Source organism: Pinus tabuliformis, chromosome Q (assembly GCF_031772625.1).
Source record: "Pinus tabuliformis cultivar Carrire ecotype Pingquan chromosome Q, CPIR1, whole genome shotgun sequence".
In the NCBI taxonomy this organism is placed as follows: domain Eukaryota; kingdom Viridiplantae; phylum Streptophyta; class Pinopsida; order Pinales; family Pinaceae; genus Pinus; species Pinus tabuliformis.
The window spans coordinates 822,158,569-822,178,384 of record NC_142296.1 but is presented as its reverse complement, the minus strand read 5'-3'; the positions used below and the strand labels follow the sequence as shown (position 1 = coordinate 822,178,384).

General features: G+C 35.9%; 1 pseudogene; it reads left to right on the top strand.

Annotated features, from left to right (window-relative positions):
• Positions 1-19,723, top strand: part of LOC149222167 (24-methylenesterol C-methyltransferase 2 pseudogene) — a 66,955-nt pseudogene extending 47,232 nt beyond the window's left edge.
• Positions 19,724-19,816: the final 93 nt, after the last annotated feature.

The window sequence follows — 19,816 nt, the reverse complement described above, 5'->3', positions numbered from 1 at the left end:
TATAACATCAAGATCTCAATGAAATAACCCTAATCATCAAGTTAATAGCATATAACAACAATAAGATATATATCATACTCATCAACAACATACAACATAATCATCAGGTTATCTAATATAAAACAACAATAACAAATTATGCATACAACTATAGGTTACTATCATTCTTGACTATTTGACACGTGTGCATATAACCACACTAATCATCTAACATCTGTCATGAATTTAACCATAACATCAAATACATGTTCATAAACCTAATGTATATAACCCTAATGCATATAATAATCCTTAACTTACATACCTACATGCCAAACATACACTACCTGTATGATGATTTGCTCTTATCCCAAAGTCTAATGCTGCAACCTCATTATGATGATCTGCATCCCTTGCTCTATCTCAACTAGCTCATTAGCATCATAACAACCAATAGCATCATGATGACCTAAATTGCATACAATGACTTCACAAGGCATGTTTGACCTACTATACATGCATAATCATAGCCATGACCATACATGCATAACAATTGCATATACACACATAACAAATGAGTACCAAACCATATACACATCATTCTATCTAGAGTCCAATCATCAATGCATGACCATATCAAGTACACAAAACATGACCTCATGCATGACAACAACCATTACTCCATTGTACACATTTCCACATGCAACCAATAGTATGCATAAATGATCCGGATTTAAACAGGAACACAAAAAATTATAGATATAACCATACATATAGAGATGCATCAGAAATAATACTTCATTTCATTATTGCAAAAATACTGAAATATGCTTACAAACAGAAATGAAAATAAACTAGCTAGGGCGATGGTAGCTTATCTTTGAGAAGAGATGTGGTGGCTACATGCCTCTCAACTCTGTTACAATAAGGCTTGAAGGCCTATTTATTGTTGAGAAACAATGGAAAACCCTAAACATCCAAAAACATAACCCTAGAAGATGAAACGCCAAACTGTGGACCCCGTTTGGGTAAATTGGTACATCAACTTCCCGGGGTCGTAACTTTGGCATACGATCTCCGTTTGATGCGCAAAATATCTCGTTAGAAAGATCTATCCAAGAAATACAACTTTGGTAACAAAAACATTGGTCCATGGACCCATGTTACTCCCAATTTTCCAAAAAGACATTGTTTAGGGCCTCAAAACAGCTCCGGAAGTTCAGGACCCGAAAAAACTGCTAAAAATAGTAAACTGTGCTACAATTAAGGAAACTGAAAAGCTGAAAGAAACAATGGTGGGGGTCCAAGTGGACTTGGCGGGTGACACCATTATCCACCTGGATCATTCCTACCCCCTTAGGAAGCAGTAGTCCCCATTGCGTTGAGTTCCTCCATGAGATAAGGAAACTTCTGCTGAACTTGGTCCCTGGTGAGCCACTTGCCCTGGTGAAGGAGTTGGCCTACTTTGACAACTCGATACAGTTGGATATTTTGTTGGCGAGTGTGCTTGATCTATGTGTCCATGATCCGATCAGTTACAGCTTGTTCCAGGCAATCTAGATTTAAGTATGTGGGTGTGAGCTGTTCTGCAATGTCAAATGTGTCTAGTAAAGGTGGAAAGTTTGGCCGAAGGCGGTCCACATTAAACAATGGGTGTAGGCCAAAGAATGGGGGAATTCTGAGCTCAAATGCATTGTCTCCCATAGCCTTGGTAATGGTTTAAGGACCATATCGGAGTGGTCTGAGTTTTTGATAGGCTCCTATAAGGTGTTCCTTTTGCAAATGCAACCAGACTTTGTCGCCAACCTGAAACTTCTGTGGCACCCGATGTTGATCATGTCGCTACTTGTACTTGGAATTTTATTTCTCCAAAATTTCGTGGACCTCCTGGAAAACATGTTGGATGTTCTCAATGAATTTGTTTGCCTTATTTGTTTCGGACTGGACATGAACCGAATCTGCATGAGTAGCTACAAATGGCATGACCACATCAATGGGACATAGGAGAATCCCAAGCCCACCTGAAAAGGGTTGTTGCCAGTCGAGATATGGAGAGCCCAGTTGTAGCTGTGCTGAACATAGGGGAGGCTATCATCCCATGTGCATGGATGCTTTGATTTGTACATGCGTAGAATGTGTACGATCGTCCTATTGACAACCTTTGTCTGGCCATCAGTTTGAGGATGGAAGGCTGTGGACTTAGTGAGTTTGGTGTCCAGCATCGACCAGAGACTAGACCAAAATGTACTGAGGAACCTATTGTCCTGATCTAAGATGATAGACTATGGGATCCCAAAGTGTACCCACACTCGTTCAAAGAAGAGTTTAGCAGTGGCTTCTACTGTGATATTCTTCTTGCAGACCGCCATAATGGCCATCTTCGAGAACCTGTCGACGACCACAAAAACACAGTTGTTTCCATGCTTAGTAGAAGGAAGGCCTGACATGTAATCCATGGAGATGGATTCCCAAGGTCGACTAGGGGTAGGAAGCAAGGTATAGAGGCCTTGCTTCTTGATGGTCAGTTTAGCAATGGCACAAGTAATGCAAGATCTGATGCACTTCTCGAAATCCTGTCGAAGATTCGGCCAATAGAAATACTTCTACAGTACTGCCACCATTTTCTCGACCCTGAAATGCCCAGCAGCCCGACTGTAGTGTGCTTCCCAAATCATCTTGGCACGCTCGCTTGCAGTAACATAAAGGTGACCCAGGTGGCATAACAAGGCATGTTGGAGGTGAAAATCTGGAACATGTTGACCCTCCAAGAGTGTCTGGTATGTGTGACCGAATTCTGGGTCGCTTTTGTAGAGAAGTGGCCAATAAGAAGTCTCGTACCCATAAGAGTTGAGCACGGTGGTTAACGCCATGATCGGTGGTCGACTAAGGAAATCTGCACATTATTAGTGCTGCCCTTCTTATACCTGATATTCAAATGGAACTGTTGTAGGTATGTGGACCACTTCTGATGGTGATCATTCTGCAATTTCCCTTGGGTCTGTATGAACTGTAGGGGTTGGTGGTTTGTGTGGATGACCATTTCCTTCCCCAAAATGTAATGTTTCCATTGTCAGCAGGCCTACACAATGGAATACATCTCTTTGTCATAAGTGGGATACTTTCGAATTGTGTCTGAAAGTGTGTCACTGTGATATTCCACTAGATTCCCGTGTTGAGTAAGGACTGCCCCAATAACATAGTCAAAGGCATATATCTCGACCTCAAATGGTTGTTTCAAGTCTGGTAATGCGAGCACTGGTGCCGAGTAGAGGTAATCTTTCAACTCTGTGAATGCCTTCTATTGAGATTCAGACCAAAAGAATTTTTCTTTTGCTCCTCCCTTGGTGACTTGACTCAAGGGCCAAGTGATATGAGAAAATCCCAACATGAACTTGCGGTAGAAGTTGGCAAGGCCTAGAAAGCTACGGAGCTCTGTCAGAGTGGTTGGAGATGGCCAATCCCGAATGAATTGGATCTTGGTTGGATCCACATTCACCCCCTGTTCATCAATAATGTATCCCAGATACTAAACCTGTGTCATGACAAAAGTGCATTTCTCCAAATTGGCACATAACTTGTGTTACCGCAGTGTTTGGAGAACCTATCGGATGTGGTGGAGGTGCTCTTCCCAACTATGGCTGAAGATCAGGATGTCATCCAATTATACCACTACAAATGAGTTGGTGAATGGCTGCAAGATGTCATCCATTAGCCTCATGAAGGTTGTAGGAGCATTCGTCAATCCGAAAGGCATAACCAACCATTTGAAAAGGCCCTCCTTGGCTTTGAAGGTAGTCTTCCACACATCGGAGGGTTCGACTCTTACTTGGTGATATCCTGACTTCAAATAGATCTTGCTAAAATATTTTTCCCCCTTTAGTTGGTCCAGGAGGTCATCAATCCGTGGGATTAGGTACCTATTATGGACAGTGATCTTGTTCAGCGCCCGATATTCAATAGAAAGTCTCCAAGTCCTATCCTACTTCTATACCAACACGATCGGGCTCCCATAGGGCAATGAACTAGGATGGATGTGACATTTCTATAGCAACTCCTGAATCTGCCTCTTGATTTCATTGTTCTTCAGAATGGAGCACCGATAGATTGGTCCATTGGGTAGCAACGCACCTGGGGTCAGATCGATGGAGTGCTTGACCTAATAGTGCAGAGGAACCCCTATGGGGGAGGTGAAGATGTCCTTGTACTCCTCCACGACCTTGTCCATCTGTAGTTGTTGTGGGGAGGGGCCCTGTCTGGAGGTCGTGGCCATTGTCTTCTTCTTTCCTTAAGGGCGTATCATCAGGAAAACAAATTTCCCAATTTTGGAAATGAGCTTACTGCATTGTTTTGTAGTAAACAAAGAGATGGTGGTAGGCAGTGCTACCTTCGATATCCTATACAACTTATTTCCCAAAGTAACAATAACAACACGGAGCCTTGATTAATACACAACATGCCACTTCCACAAGTATGGTTTTCCTAATAATACATCACTAACATCAAGGGGAGCAATTTCACACAATACCTCAACTGTGAAGGGATTGATGTTGTATGGAAGGTGACACTGCTGGCTCACGTGAAGACCCTGTCCTTGGTGAAGCCACCCAATGGTATACGGTTATGGATGTGCTGTGGTCGGTAAGTCTAGCTACTTCACGACCTCTGCTGAAATGAGGTTCTTTTGGCTTCCGCTGTTGACAATGAACTATAGCGGGGAGCCCTTTACCCACATCTAGGATTGGAATATATGCTCCTCCTCCTCTGGATCTTCGTGGTGGCAATAGTGGTGTTGGGCTCTGCATCAATAATCTGCTTCCCTTTGTCATTCCCCTTGTCGGCTTCTGACTCAAAGTCGGAACATGCATCTGATTCTGAAACCTTTAGCTTGGCCACCAGTGACTGATTGGCCCGACACTCACTAATGTTGTGAGTGGAGCTCTTATGGAACTCACACCACTTTCCCGTGTCCTTTTGTGGCTTTGCGACGCTATTCTTTGCTTGCAGCTTTGGCGGGTTGTCTTAGGCTACCTCGCCTTGACTTTGTCCTTTTTTCTACGGTTTGGGGGCACCTTTCCCTTGCTTTTGATTTGCAGATCCAAAGTCTCGCTTCTTTTGTTTAAACTTCCACTCAATCTTGATGGCATATCGGTATCCCTTGCCCAGCGAGGAGATGTTCAAGAATTCTATTTCTTCCTGGATGTACCTGTGCAGGTAGTCGTGGTATTTGAGTATCAAATGCTGCTCCGAATCCTTGATAACCAACTTTATGTGAAGGGTATGGAAAATATTGGTAAACTTCGGCATGTCTTGGTCCCTTCCCTGCCGCAGCATGGTCCACTTTATGTATTGATCCTCATAGCTTCTGACAGGGTACTGCTCCTTGATGGCAGTCCAAAATGAATTCCAAGTGGGTGCGGCTGAAAATAGTGAGGTCTTACTTTCATCCTTCTGTTCGCAGTAGGTTTACCACCAATCCTTGACGTGGGGGTCAGCTTTGAGAAGAGAGAAAGTAATCTTTTCCTAGTTGGAAAAATCATGAATAGAAAAATACCCTTCTAGTAGATTTAACCATTTATCTACGGTGTCTGCATCTATCTGACCCTCAAATATGGGAATGTCAAAGTTAACTTGTACCTTAAAGGGTGTGGCACTTCCAGAGTAGCTGTTGGAAGTAGATGTGTCGCCCCTGGGTACTCGTTGAAGGATCTGGCCAAAGTTGTCCATCATCGCGTTCCTTTGTCACTCGAGGGCCTCTTTGAGCAAGATTTTGATAGGATCTCCTGCCTCCTCATCTTTCTTTTCATCCACCATGGGAGGCCATCAGGATTTGCGAGGTTAGTCTTGCAAAGGTTCGACCAATTCAAACCCTAACTCGTTATATCCTGACCTCGTTGGGGACATGCAAAGAAAGACAGAGAAAGAGCAGACCGCTCTAATACCATTGATCCAGATTTAAACAGGAACACAAAAAATTACAGATATAACCATACATATAGAGATGTAACAAAAATAATACTTCATTTCATTACTGTAAAAATACTGAAATATGCTTACAAACAGAAATGGAAATAAACTAGCTAGGGCGATGGTAACTTATCTCTGAGAAGAGATGTGGCGGCTACATGCCTCTCAACTCCATTACAATGAGGCTCGAAGGCCTATTTATTGTTGAGAAACAATGGAAAACCCTAAAAATCTAGAAACCTAACCCTAGAAGATGAAACGCCACACTGTGGACTCCGTTTGGGTAAATTGGTACATCAACTTCTCGGGGTCGTAACTTTGGCATATGATCTCTGTTTGACACGCACAATATCTCGTTAGAAAGATCTATCTGAGAACTACAACTTTGGGAAGAGAAACATCGGTCCATGGACCCATGTTTCTCCCACTTTTCCCAAAAAAAAGTCGTTTAGGGCCTCAAAACAGCTCCAGAAGTTCAGGACCTGAAAAATTGCTGAAAATAGTAAAATGCGCTACAATTAAGGAAACTGAAAAGCTAAAAGAAACAATGGTGGGGTTCCAAGTGGACTTGGTGGGTGGCCACCAATATCCACTTGGATCAATAAGTAATGTGAAATCAACTACACCTACGCATAAATGCATGTAGTCGAACATAAGCAATCAATTCTTGTAATCAACCTACAAGACTATTACATGTAATCAAAATATTCAAAAATGTAACCTAACATACAAGGATGTAAGTAGGTATCATGAAATCAGCATGCAAGCAACATATAATCCATACACAGTCAGTCACATGTTCCAAAAATCAAGACATCGTGTCTATTAATTTGAAATTAGCATTCACCAATACTAACAACCATGTCATAATCGGCAATCAACTCATAATCATAGTCATAATACTAAAATTTTCACCCACTTGCACACAAGTGCATATCAGTTGTCTCAACACATATTATGTTAGTATAACCGTATTAAAACAATAGCATTCCTTCATACAATTTTATAAGTACAAACACATATCACACATTTAATCAAGCATTCAAACAGACTATAAGCATACCCCCTTACTATCCATGGTCCACACTAAGGTAGAAGGAGGAAGCTACTATATGCCCCGATCTCCAATGTCCAATTATGGAAATGGGATCTCCAAATATCTACTAAATTTAACCACACTTGAAAAAAAATTGATTTTCATTTCTCATATATTTTGTATGAGATTAAGTAAAAAACATTGCATTTATTTCACTTGTAACATAATAAATAAAAACATGCCACTTTTTCCATTTCCTTATATGCAACTTTTCAAATTCCTTGCATGCAACCTTTCAAATTCCCTACATGGAACTCTTCAAATTCTTTGCATGAAAATAGGCATAGATCAACTATATCCATATTATCATATCACAATACTATCCCATCCAAAAAAAATAACACTTTCTTCAAAAAATTAGCATACTTTTAGATTTTCTTCAAACAACTACTATACTATTACATTTGCATGTAAGCATTTCTTCAAAAACTTTACATGCAAACTAATATAGCAAACCATTTGCATACAAGTAAGCATATATCAACTATAGAAATACTATTACACGTCAATACTATCCACAACCACAAACAACATACTCAATGGGGCATTTTATCAAACAGTTTGTATGCAATTAATCATTGAACCATTTAAGAATTTCATCAAACAATTTGCATGCAAACTAATATAGCCAATGATTCAATGCGTATATCCTAAAATGTAGTAGTAAAAGTTATGGAAACTGAACCATATGATCAGTGATATTTTCCCTCACTATGGTTCAAGTTTCAACTTCTGAGATTTCATAGATGAAAAGTTATAACAAAATACCAACGAAATCCTATTTGGTGCACAATTCTAGGAGTATCCCAAAATATTGACTTCCACTGGTCATATATCCTAAACTATAGCGAATAAATGTCTAAATTTTTTATGACAATAGAGTGGGAGTTCCCCTCATTTTGGAAAAAAATTTACTCCTAAGAGTGCCCAAAGGAAAAGTTACAACAAAAATGTCAGCATGACCTGTTTGAGGCTTGATTTTAGGAGCATTCAGAAGGTTCGACTCCCACTACTCATATCTCCTAAAATATTGTGACCCAGTGTCTAAAATTTCTACCACATAATCAATGGTATTTCCTCCTTAATGTGGATAATTTTTCAGCTTTTGAAAGCCTACAGAAGATAAGTTATTGTAGAAATTCCAGCATGACCTATTAAAGGTGCATTCATGAAGGTCATTTTCCTTAGATCATAATTCCTAAAGTATTGTGAACCAATATCTGAAATTTTGACCACATTATCAGTGGGATTTACCTTTGATATGGAAAAAATTTCAACTTCTAATATGCTACAGAAGAAATTTATGACAGATATGAAAGAAAGGTCTAAATTTTAAACCTTTGTTCTTCATTTCACCTATGATAGAGCCCATCCAGTCCAAGTGTTTAAACCATGCTTTGATACCACTCTGTAACACCCTCCAAGGTAAATGTGCATATAACCAACATAATAGGAACAAAAATATTGATAAGGAAAATATTAACACTACTAACAATGCCAATATTGATAATAATGATATTAACATTGGAAATAATAATGGGATAGTAAATAAATATTGTTCTAGGATATTAATGAATAATGATAATAGGTTAACTGGGTTTAACTTGCTTAGAGACATCAAAGTGTCTCAATTCCATCACCAGAAATTTAGGGAAGCCCTTGAGATTGAAAAAAGGCTGATCAATCTGAATAGAGAGGATGGTTGGAAGATTAGTAGTTGTTGGGTCCCAGCCCTCTCCTCCTAGTTGTTTGCCTTCTTTCTCTCCCTTAGTATTTGTTTTTTATTAAGTTTGTGATTTATATCAATTTTATTATATGTATGTGTATATGTATATGTATATGTATATGTATATATATATATATATATATATATATATATATATATATATATATATATATATATATATATAACTTTATCTATTTATTTATTTATCTATGTTATTATTGTTATTTATCTTTATTATTTTATCTATTATTAATATTTATGTTAAACTTTGTGTTTCAATTTTGATTTAATTATAATTTATTCACTAAAATTAATTTCATATTAGTTAATTTATTTAAACTATTAATGGTTCTTAATATATTTAGTTTTATTTATAATTATGTATTTTACTTATCAATTTTTGTGTAGTCTCTTTGCGTATTAAATTTATTTTAATTTTTAAAATTAATCTAATTTTAATTTAAAACTAATATACTTTTGGTTCCTTAAATTAATTGTTATTATTGTAATAATTTTATTTTATTATTATTATTAAACTCTCTTTTTTTTACAATCATTTATTACTCCATGTTTGACGTTTAAAAAAAAAATTAATTTAAAAGTAATTCATTTTATATGATTTTTAATTTAATTCATTTTAATTTTTTCAACATATTTGAAATTATTTATTTTTTGATTTACTTATTAGTAATTTTAATTTTAAAAAGAAAATATTATTGACTAACTATTAAAAAAAAATTTAAAAGTAATTCATTGTATATAATTTTTAATTTAATTCATATTAATTTTTTCAACATATTTGAAATTATTAATATTTGATTTTCTTATTATTAATTTTATTTTTAAAAGAAAATATTATTAATAATAATAATATTATTATTATTATTAATTTCCCTTTATCTCGGTCAAACTAGTCGTTATCATGTCATTTCTAGCTGTTATTTTTCAGTCGTTGAGTCATGGATTCTCTGCCCTGTCTATTTAATATGCTAAATGTGATCTGCTCATTCAACTTGTCTCGACGATGAACCACACTAGATGGTTCGAAACGCGTTGACATAAGTTTTTCTATGTGATTTTCGCCGAAGATTCTTCAAAAAATGCATATATACATCAATACATTTGCACATGAAAATCAAGGGAATGAATTTTTTATCAATAAATGCAATGAACCAATCGGCGATGGGACTACCACGTTCCACCCAACCATATATTGGCTGAGCCAAGTCTCTCTTCATCCAATCACCCCCATGCCATATTCCAAGCATGAATGTGGGACTAATATAACACTTAAAAAACACCAATCAATGTGGATGCCACCGGAGTTCCTCGCCTAAACCGTGAGGAATTTGAGTGCCTTCTAGTCTCTAAGGCTCTATCGTGCATCCGTAGTCTGATTTAGGGATGACTAGGCCCTACACCAAGACATACTCTCTAGGATTTGCCATGCATTCCATCCCGAAATTACTAGGCCCAACGGAGAGAAAATACACCTCTTGGATTTACCATACATCCCACCATTCACCACAAGGATTCCTAGGCCCATCGAGGCACACAATCTAGCTTTACCGCAACGCACAGTCCAGTTCAGGGGTTACTAGGACAATGGTTTCATGAATCCTTAGTCCAGTCTAGGGATGGCTACCACCATGTGTTTGTCAATTCGGAGATCCACCCCACTCAACTTCGAATCCAATCCGCCCATCCCCCACAAAGCGCGTGAGAGAACCCATCTCATCAAAGCTATTAGGAAATGGAAAGGCTAGGCTAAAAATACTGTCACACATGGCAAGACCCATGCCATGGTAGAAAAGAAACACATGCAATCCCATGCATGCCAAATATAGCAAGAAAAATACACATGCAAGTTGATACCTGCAGTGAAGCTTGTTGTAGCTGTTTGATCCTGCCTTTCCCTATTTGATCTTTGCCTCATCTTACCTTCTTTTCTTTTCTTTCTACAGTGCCAAAGTGATCCAAGAAATCTCTAAGTGTCCAACAATATGAGAGAGAGAGAATAATGAGAGAGCTCCAAAGCTAAACTGACAAAAGGTTCACATTGAAAGAAAGAAGCTTGCCAACTGATCCTTAGAAGCTTTTTTATTAATGAGGCCTCTATTTTCTTCATTTTCCATTATTTTCCTTCAATTTCCTCCTCACATGCAACCTGTGACCTTTCACCTTCCTTTTCTCCTAATTTCCATTATTTTCATAAATAAATGAGCCAAAATACCTTTTTGCCTCTTTAATGTCTTAGCCATTTCCTTTGCTAATTTCCTTAGCCATAAACAACCAAATGAACACCCCCTAGGATGTCTTGCCCACCATTAATCTTGGAATACATGACCCATCATCCGTGGTATTTATATATTTTTTACTTGGAATTTTCACGAGGGCTGTTACAGTGTAAACTGTCAAGCTTATATTATGATTCATTGTTGGTTTCTCTTTGTGTTGTTAAAAGTCATTGCACTTGGTCTCGTAATTTTGATATATCATGTTGCATTTATTCTTCTTCATGCTTCAGAGTAAAGATTTTTGAGGGATGGATGGGTGTATACTTTTTTTGTGGAAGAATTTTGGAATCAATTAATGGTATCTATGCTTCACTATTCCCCTTGAATCACTTCAAACTAATTTTTCAAACAAAAGTTATGCAAATTTAAAAATACACACCTTTTAAGATATTGATTTCGAGCTTGTTGATAAGGTTGACCTTGAAACCTTTGTGTATCTTTGTGATTTCGGCCTCCCAAGGTCTTAAATTATTTCTTGTTGTATCCCTATGTGTCTCCTTTTCAACCCCACTAGTTAGATTGAGATTGAATTCTTTAAGATGAAGTTATGCCAAATCTCCCATGATGACCTGGTACAGTATGACACATGTCATTTTTTTAACCTTTGGCCCTACAATTGATACAAGAAAAACTAAATTCAGTGAAATTTAAATATGATTCACAATTTTTTTTTATTTTGAGGAAAAACCTGTGAACAGTTTTGAAACCAACGTTTCGGACTAGCTTAGTGAGTCCATCATCAGGGCAATGAGATTTGTTTTTGAGAAGAGAGCGTGAAAATTACGAAGCTTATTAATAGTTATTTGAAAAATATTGCTGTTGTCTTCATTAGTAATCGGCTTATAAATGGTAAATTAATTAATACTTATTTAATTTATTTATTTAGATAGGTATTTATTATATATTATTATTATTTATTTATTTATTATATTTTTTATATTATTGTATATATATATATATATATATATATATATATATATATATATATATATATATATATAATTTATTATTTAAATTTCAAATAAAATAAATCTATTATTTATTTATTAAGTTATAATTTTATTATATTATTGTTTGTTCCCACCACCATCCGAAGCAAAAAGTAGGAGTCATCAAAACCCTAGCTACCAGAGCTTCAAGAATCTCTGACCTTGATCATTTAGAAGAAGAACTTAACCATCTCTACAAGGTCTTCATCAACAATGGCTATCAGAAAAACATTATCCAAAAGATATTCAAAGAATCCACAACCAATACCCAAAAAAGGAAGACTCTGGAAAACCCTAGAATCTCCTTACCCTATATTAAAGGAACCACTGACAAAATCGCTAGAATTCTCACCAAGCATAACATTATGGTTGCCTTCACACCCCCTAACACCATCAAAAACTTGCTAGATTATGCCAAGGACCTAATTGACCCAAAAAATCACAAAGGAGTATACTCAATTCCTTGCTCTTGTGGCAAAGTATATATAGGTGAAACAAGGAGATCCTTTGGCATTAGGCTAAAAGAGCATATTAATGACATTTCAAGAACTAGGTCAGAAAAATCTGGGCTAGCTGAGCAAGCTTGTTCCTCCTCATGTTATATTTGCATGGAACAAGCAAAATTAATTCATAAGGAAGACCATTATTTAAAAAGAAGGGTAAAAGACCATTATTCAAAAAGAAGGGTAAAAGAAGCAATTGAAATCGAAAAATCCTCCAATAATATGAATAGAGACAACGGACTAAAGTTAAGTGACACTGGAAACCCCTATTAAATAAAATAAAAAAGCAATAAACATAATAATAAATAAATAATAATAATAATAATAAAATAATAGATTTATTTTATTTGAAATCTAAATAATAAATATATATATATATATATATATATATATATATATATATATATATATATATAGAAACAATAATATAATAAAATTATAACTAAATAAATAAATATAATAAATACATATTTATTAATTTATTTTTATTTATTTATAATAAATTAATTAGTAAATAAATAATAGATTTATTTTATTTGAAATTTAAATAATAAATTATATCTATATATATAAACAATAATATAATAAAATTATAACTAAATAAATAAATAATAATAATAATATATAATAAATACCTATCTAAATAAATAAATTAAATAATTATTAATTAATTTATCATTTATAAGTCGACTACTAATGAAGACAACAACAATGTTTTTCAAATAACTATTAATAAGCTTCGTAATTTTCACGCTCTCTTCTCAAAAACAAATCTCATTGCCCTAATGATGGACTCACTAAGCTAGTCCGAAATGTTGGTTTCAAAACTGTTCACAGGTTTTTCCTCAAAATAAAAAAAAAAAATTCTATCATCCTGTATGGACTCCCTCTTTAACATGATTCACAAAGATAAATTTATTATGATTTTCCCTAGAACCAAGGTCTTAAACTGTAACACAATGTTAATCAATATTTTTCCTTCACGTGGTATCAATTTCACAGTCTAGAGCTTCGTGTAAAAAAAAATATAGTGAAAATTCCATGATGACCCTTTTAAAGCAACAAAACCATAGATCGGGAGCGATGATACAAAATGTTATGTATCTATATCAAAAATAACATAGAAACATAAGAAAAGAGAGATCAGCAGCTAGATAATAAGAAACTTTGAGGGGGAGACCTCCATTTACATCACATAAATGAATAATCCTTGGATGATTCAAATGACAAGACCTCCCTAGTATATATAGTAGTCTAAAGGGTCAAAATCTAATCAGGGCCTACATGAAAATAATAATGTAAGGGCTCAACAATAACAATAGTGGGATTCTATGGGGCATAGACAATAATATGGGGGCTACACTAGTATTATAGGGACCTACCAAAATAATTCTTATATTGTTGTTACTTACATACGGGTCTTAAATTAAATGCATGTTTTCATATGCATTGCATACTACCATGCACATGCCATAATTCCTAGAATAAGGGGGGATTTTCTAGTACATAAGGTACCAAAGGTAACCAGCATGAGATCATGCCTCACAAGGAGTAGAATTTAGCTAGCAGAGGGCTGAGGTATGTTACAAATTTCATGTAGCATAAAATTGGAATTCTATGGTGGTGTGCACAGTCTTCAATTCTAAATTTGTGTTATCTTTGCTTACTAAGAATGTTGATGCATTGAAGTTATAGAATACATTTGGTGTGTTAGTACAAGAAGTGAAAAAGGATATAATAAAGTGTAATAATGTAAACTTAATATGCATATAATTATTCATTGGTGGAGCACACAATCCCTATAAGTCATAGTGGCATTGCATTCAACTCAAATGACTCTCAAAGGAATTTAGATGAAGAAATAGTAAAAACATATTGTGAAAGTTTAAGGCATGAGTAACCTACAAAAGTCTAGTTTTTCATGATATTTGTAATCCTACCTTTTCTAATTGTAATTACAATCTAGCTTATTGAAACAAGAAATTGAAAAATTTCTCAGTAAGGTCAATCATTTAGTAAAGCAGAATTGCCAATCAACCAAGATTTAGGCAATAACAAAGAATATGCATAACGCTTAGATGCTACAATGTTACAACTGATGCATCAAAATGGTTCTTGACTAGGGTCGATGTGATGGAATTGATTATACGTTCATGATAGTGGCCACACAAATTTTTTGATCCATTATAGAGTCTAGGTTGAGGGGGATTTTCATAAGACCAAGAAGGTGCTAGATCCAATGTCTACCAATATAGAGTTTTATATGGTATTGGGCCAACTAGTGCATTGTGGAAAATAATTTCAATATAGATGATGGTAGTAAGTGACGGTCATTAGAAAAATATTCCATTCCATGGAAATATAATCTATCATTTAATCACATTGTATGAAAAGGCATGCACATAGACTAGTATCTTAGGAAGAAAAGGTTGTTTCCAAACAAATTGTAGTCACATCCAAGCAAAAGTGATCAAGTTGTTGGAAATCTACGAATAAACGTTGTTGGTTGGCTCTCTATTACAATCATCTAAGGAATGGTGTCTTAGAAAGAAAAAAGGTAAATTGAAGTAGATCATGCAAATATTTACCATGCATGGAATTATGCATAGTGTGCATTGATTTCATATTTAATATACATGAATAACTAGGTTACTAGAAAATTCAAATCATTTCTTTCTAAATGTAAAAGGGAAGATCATGTATGAGTCTTATGAGAGGATCCTCATAAATAATTAGTGTGGTTAAGAGGTTACTAATTCATGGTGATAAATTCCCTTGCATGGTGTGTGAATAGTTTAACATGTGAGTTAGACTCTCACAATGGACATCCTTTGATAATGCTTAGATCCATGAGTTTGTCATGCTATGTAATGTTGGACTTTTCAAGTTATTCTTACATTTATTTAATGCAAGAAATATTACCAAGGGTATTGGTGTGTTATTAAGAATTCCTTTGTGTATTAAGGAGAGTATTACAAGTCAAATATAAAACAAAGTCAAGTTGAACATAGGAAAAAATGTTGGTTTTTTTTCATGAGCCTAATGAATCCACTATATAATGGGGCTATTTTGTAGGTTGATATAAATATTCTAGTAAAATCAAGGCTATTGTTGTTAGACCAAATATTACACTATGAGGATGGGGTGAATCAATGTAACAACAAACTTATAATTTCAACACATTTCATCAATAATTAACCATGCACTAGTGTATCATAACAATTTTCATTATAAAAATGAATGAAACCATGCATCAAGAAGTTGTCATCACATTATCATAAGAGGGCACAAGATTTTATGTGGAAATCCTTGCAGGATAAAACCACAAAATATTTTCTTCTTCTTAAATGCATTACATATATTTTCATGCACTGACCTATTGAAGGAACCCACCCCCAAGACATGAAATAAAAAATTTGCCATAGGATGAAACCTAATTGAAGCACCAACCTCATAAATGTGCAAGCTTTAACTTGTTGTAGGCTTCAACCTGATTTAGGCGCCAACCTCAGTGGAGGCACCCACCTCCTTCTTCAACTTTGTGTGGACTACTTTTCATAATATTTAAAATTAAATCCACATTCTCTTCAAAGTAGGTCTTGAAATATGATCACGATGTTGTTGTTATAATGTTGTCATCAAGGTTTCATATCATATCCATATCCTATTGAAACATGTTCATCAATATGGTCACATAAAAATCTTATCAAAACCTACTCATAAGGGCCCCAAAACACATAACCCTAATTGATATTGAGCTGTGATATATAATTTATAGATATACATAAATATATTTGTACATAAACTACACTGCATGTCACGTTACGATAACCCTGTGGTAGTTACTTTTCTCATTCTATGGACCCGACCCCTGGCCATCTGACATTAATATGGAGGTGAGAGTACTTCCCTCCACAATGCTATGACTTAGTGAACCCCAACCCGACTACAATAACTTATGTATTATGCGATGGACATAGGTTAACGCATATTGCACAATGTATAGAGTTAATGCACCCAATGTGGTGAATGTGTTATCAAGTTAATTAAAGAGAACACGTCCAATGCCTCTGACCTCCAATGGACTTGTTTCATCATGCTCTCTCTCTCTCTCTCTCTCTCTCTCTCTCTCTCTCGCTATATATATATATATATATATATATATATATATATATATATATATATATATATATATATATATATATATATATAGATATAGATATAGATATTCCATTAAGGAGAGATAGCCATTGCAGGCTACCCTCAAACACACATAGACCATGCTATAGCTTCAATATGGAATGACGTAAAGCATGTCACGCCACCGCATGGAACAATAATTTAGATAATTGAACGCTCATGGTATTCTAGGCCTAGCAATACTACGTTCTTACAATTGCATTTGGGTAACAACTCTTAGAGCGAGCCTTCAAGCATAGATGACATTAATGTGGTAATGTAAATCATTGGATTATTTATTTAAGTGGTTATGGTAAAGGGACCCTAAAGGGTTATGATTTAACAACCACTTCCTTAGTTCTGAACCTTTTAATATCCAAGGATAGGTACTACACGTTAATTTCAACACTCTTAGAGTTTGATTAAATAGAACGGGACCAACCTCCAAATTTTGGGGCTAGGGAGGAAGAATAATAGCAGAGATTATTAAAGATACAAAGCCTAGTATTAACCGTGTATGAATAACATGTTTACTATGGGAAACATCACCTTGTAGCTATTCACATAAATTCAGCCATTAACATAGTGTATACAGTGATGATATTTCACAATACTTATGTAATATACTAATGTGAGATTTCCTCTAATTTGAATATTCTATTAACGTAGGTAAACCAATTATCATCATGCCTACGAAATAAAGGAAATATCATGCCAAACCAAGGAGCATAAAACAGAGTCATTAAAACTCCATGAAACAATCTCATCTACAACAAGGAGAACAAGGCTTATTCAAACCTAAGCTTGGATAAAACATAAGTACCAACCCAATAACCTAGGCATGTGTTATTGGAAGGCTTAGAAAAAACTTCATATGAAATAGGCAGGCCAATAATGCCAAAAAAGGAGAATGAATTCGAACATATTTCCACATATTTGTAAGTAGTAATGCTAAAAGCTTACAATAAAAAAAAATACGATCATATTACTATAATTGTGGAGAAATATCCATACAGGTTACTACCAGGAGATAACCATTATACACACATTGTTAGAGTATAATTTAAGTTGAGCACCATGACTACAACCAATTTTTCAAGTAGGGATTTACCACATCATTTTAGCACCTTCAAAACAGTTTCACAACATACTAGTGAGCCCTTATAAGAAATAAGATTTGACTATGCCTCATATACTGACAGTTTGAATTGCCTCTCTCCTAACAAAGACCACTACCACCACAATATTTCCAGCTAATAGAAAGGCTACCACCTATCCAATTGTTCCTTAGATTTTTTTTTTTGGTTAACATGTTGCAAAGGGTGGCCAACACCCTCATGAGTTAGCAACCTACCCATTATTCTTATTAATTTCTTTTCCTAATTATTTTTCAATTCCTTCTACAACTCCATCAATTCTATAAATACCAAGCCAATAAATTTCGTTTCCCAACCTTCCAAAGCTGGCATGACCAGATTATATTTTATTTCCTACAACAAGAAAATCTTCAACACCAAAGCAAGTAACCTCCCTAGTCCCTTGACTCAACCCCCATTTTTTTTGTAATTAAAACATATGACATGTTTATAATGCATATAAATTTGGGAAAAAATATACCATCATCGATGTTTAATGACACATACAAAAAAACACAGTTTAAAATAGACATATTGTTTCATGGAGCTTTATATACCCAGCTCTTTATAGTAATTACAATATTCTTTGCATTTGTTTCAACCAATAAAAAAAGATATTATAAACATCAAGTTAGTTGGAAATAATTAATTCCTACTTGTCTATGGTTATAATTTTCTATTTGAGGAGTTTATTCCTACATAATAGGAATAAGCTAGAATACAGTTTCTCCTAGTTTAGTGTGTGGTTGAGAGAATCTCTCAACCACACTACTATACGTCTAAGATAGAATTCCTATCTTAAGACTATTGATTGTATAAATATGTGTGTAATTTCCTCATTCAATGTTAATAGAATATATTTTTGAGTGTCTGCAATTTTATCTTGGTATCAGAGCCTGAGGGGCCTAGCCCCTCGTGGGCTTGGCTGCTCCTAGGCTGAAGAGAATAAAAGTTTTGTCAATATTTTTTGTCCATCACCCTCCATTGGCCAGCGCAGCTGTGGTTGTGGCGATTCACCCCTGAGATCTGCTTCATTGGGAGAATTATGGACTGAGCCTGCCGACTGGTATTGTGTTGATGGGTGAGCTGGTAGTGTGGCCTGCTATGTCTGCTTCAACACATTGTTGTATGGACTTATGTACCTATGGTGTTTGGCACTAGAGTTTTGTTAGCCATGTTTGTTTATATGAACTAGCATATGCGCTAGTGTGAGACAATGTAAACTAGGTGGAGCACGCCCGAAGCCACAACAAGAAGGCGTGGCCCGACCGCCTCTGCGAGGTCGTCTGCGGAAACTTTCTCAACATGCCCTTTGCAGACAACAGCTTCGACACTGTCTATTCCATCGAGGCCACCTGCCATGCCCCTGAGCTCCAGGATGTGTATGCCGAGATCTATCGAGTTTTGAAACCGGGTCGCCTCTATGTTACCTATGAATGGGTGACCATGCCCAAGTTTCAGGCTGACAACCCCGAGCATGTTGAGATTATTCACGGAATTGAGCACGGCGATGCGTTGCCTGGGCTCCGGAACTACAAGCAGATTGTCGAAATAGCAAACAGCGTCGGCTTTGAGGTCTTGGAGGAGAGGGACCTGGCGCTCCCGCCGGCTCAGCCCTGGTGGAAGAGGCTTAAGATGGGCAGGATTGCTTATTACAGAAACCACATTGTGATTGCTATTTTGTCTTTCTTGGGCATTGCTCCCCAGGGAGTTGTGGATGTGCATGAAATGTTGTTTAAGACTGCAGATTATCTTACCAGAGGTGGTGAAGCTGGCATCTTTACCCCCATGCATCTCATGATCTGCCGAAAGTCGTTGCAGCAGTAGCAAAATTCTGCTGAAGGCGATGAATAAGGCGACGCGAGACAGTGGAAAAAGACCAGGTGTTTTTAGGGTATTGGGGATTGGCTGGGGTGGACTGCGTGCCGGGTAAATCTATGGGACTTT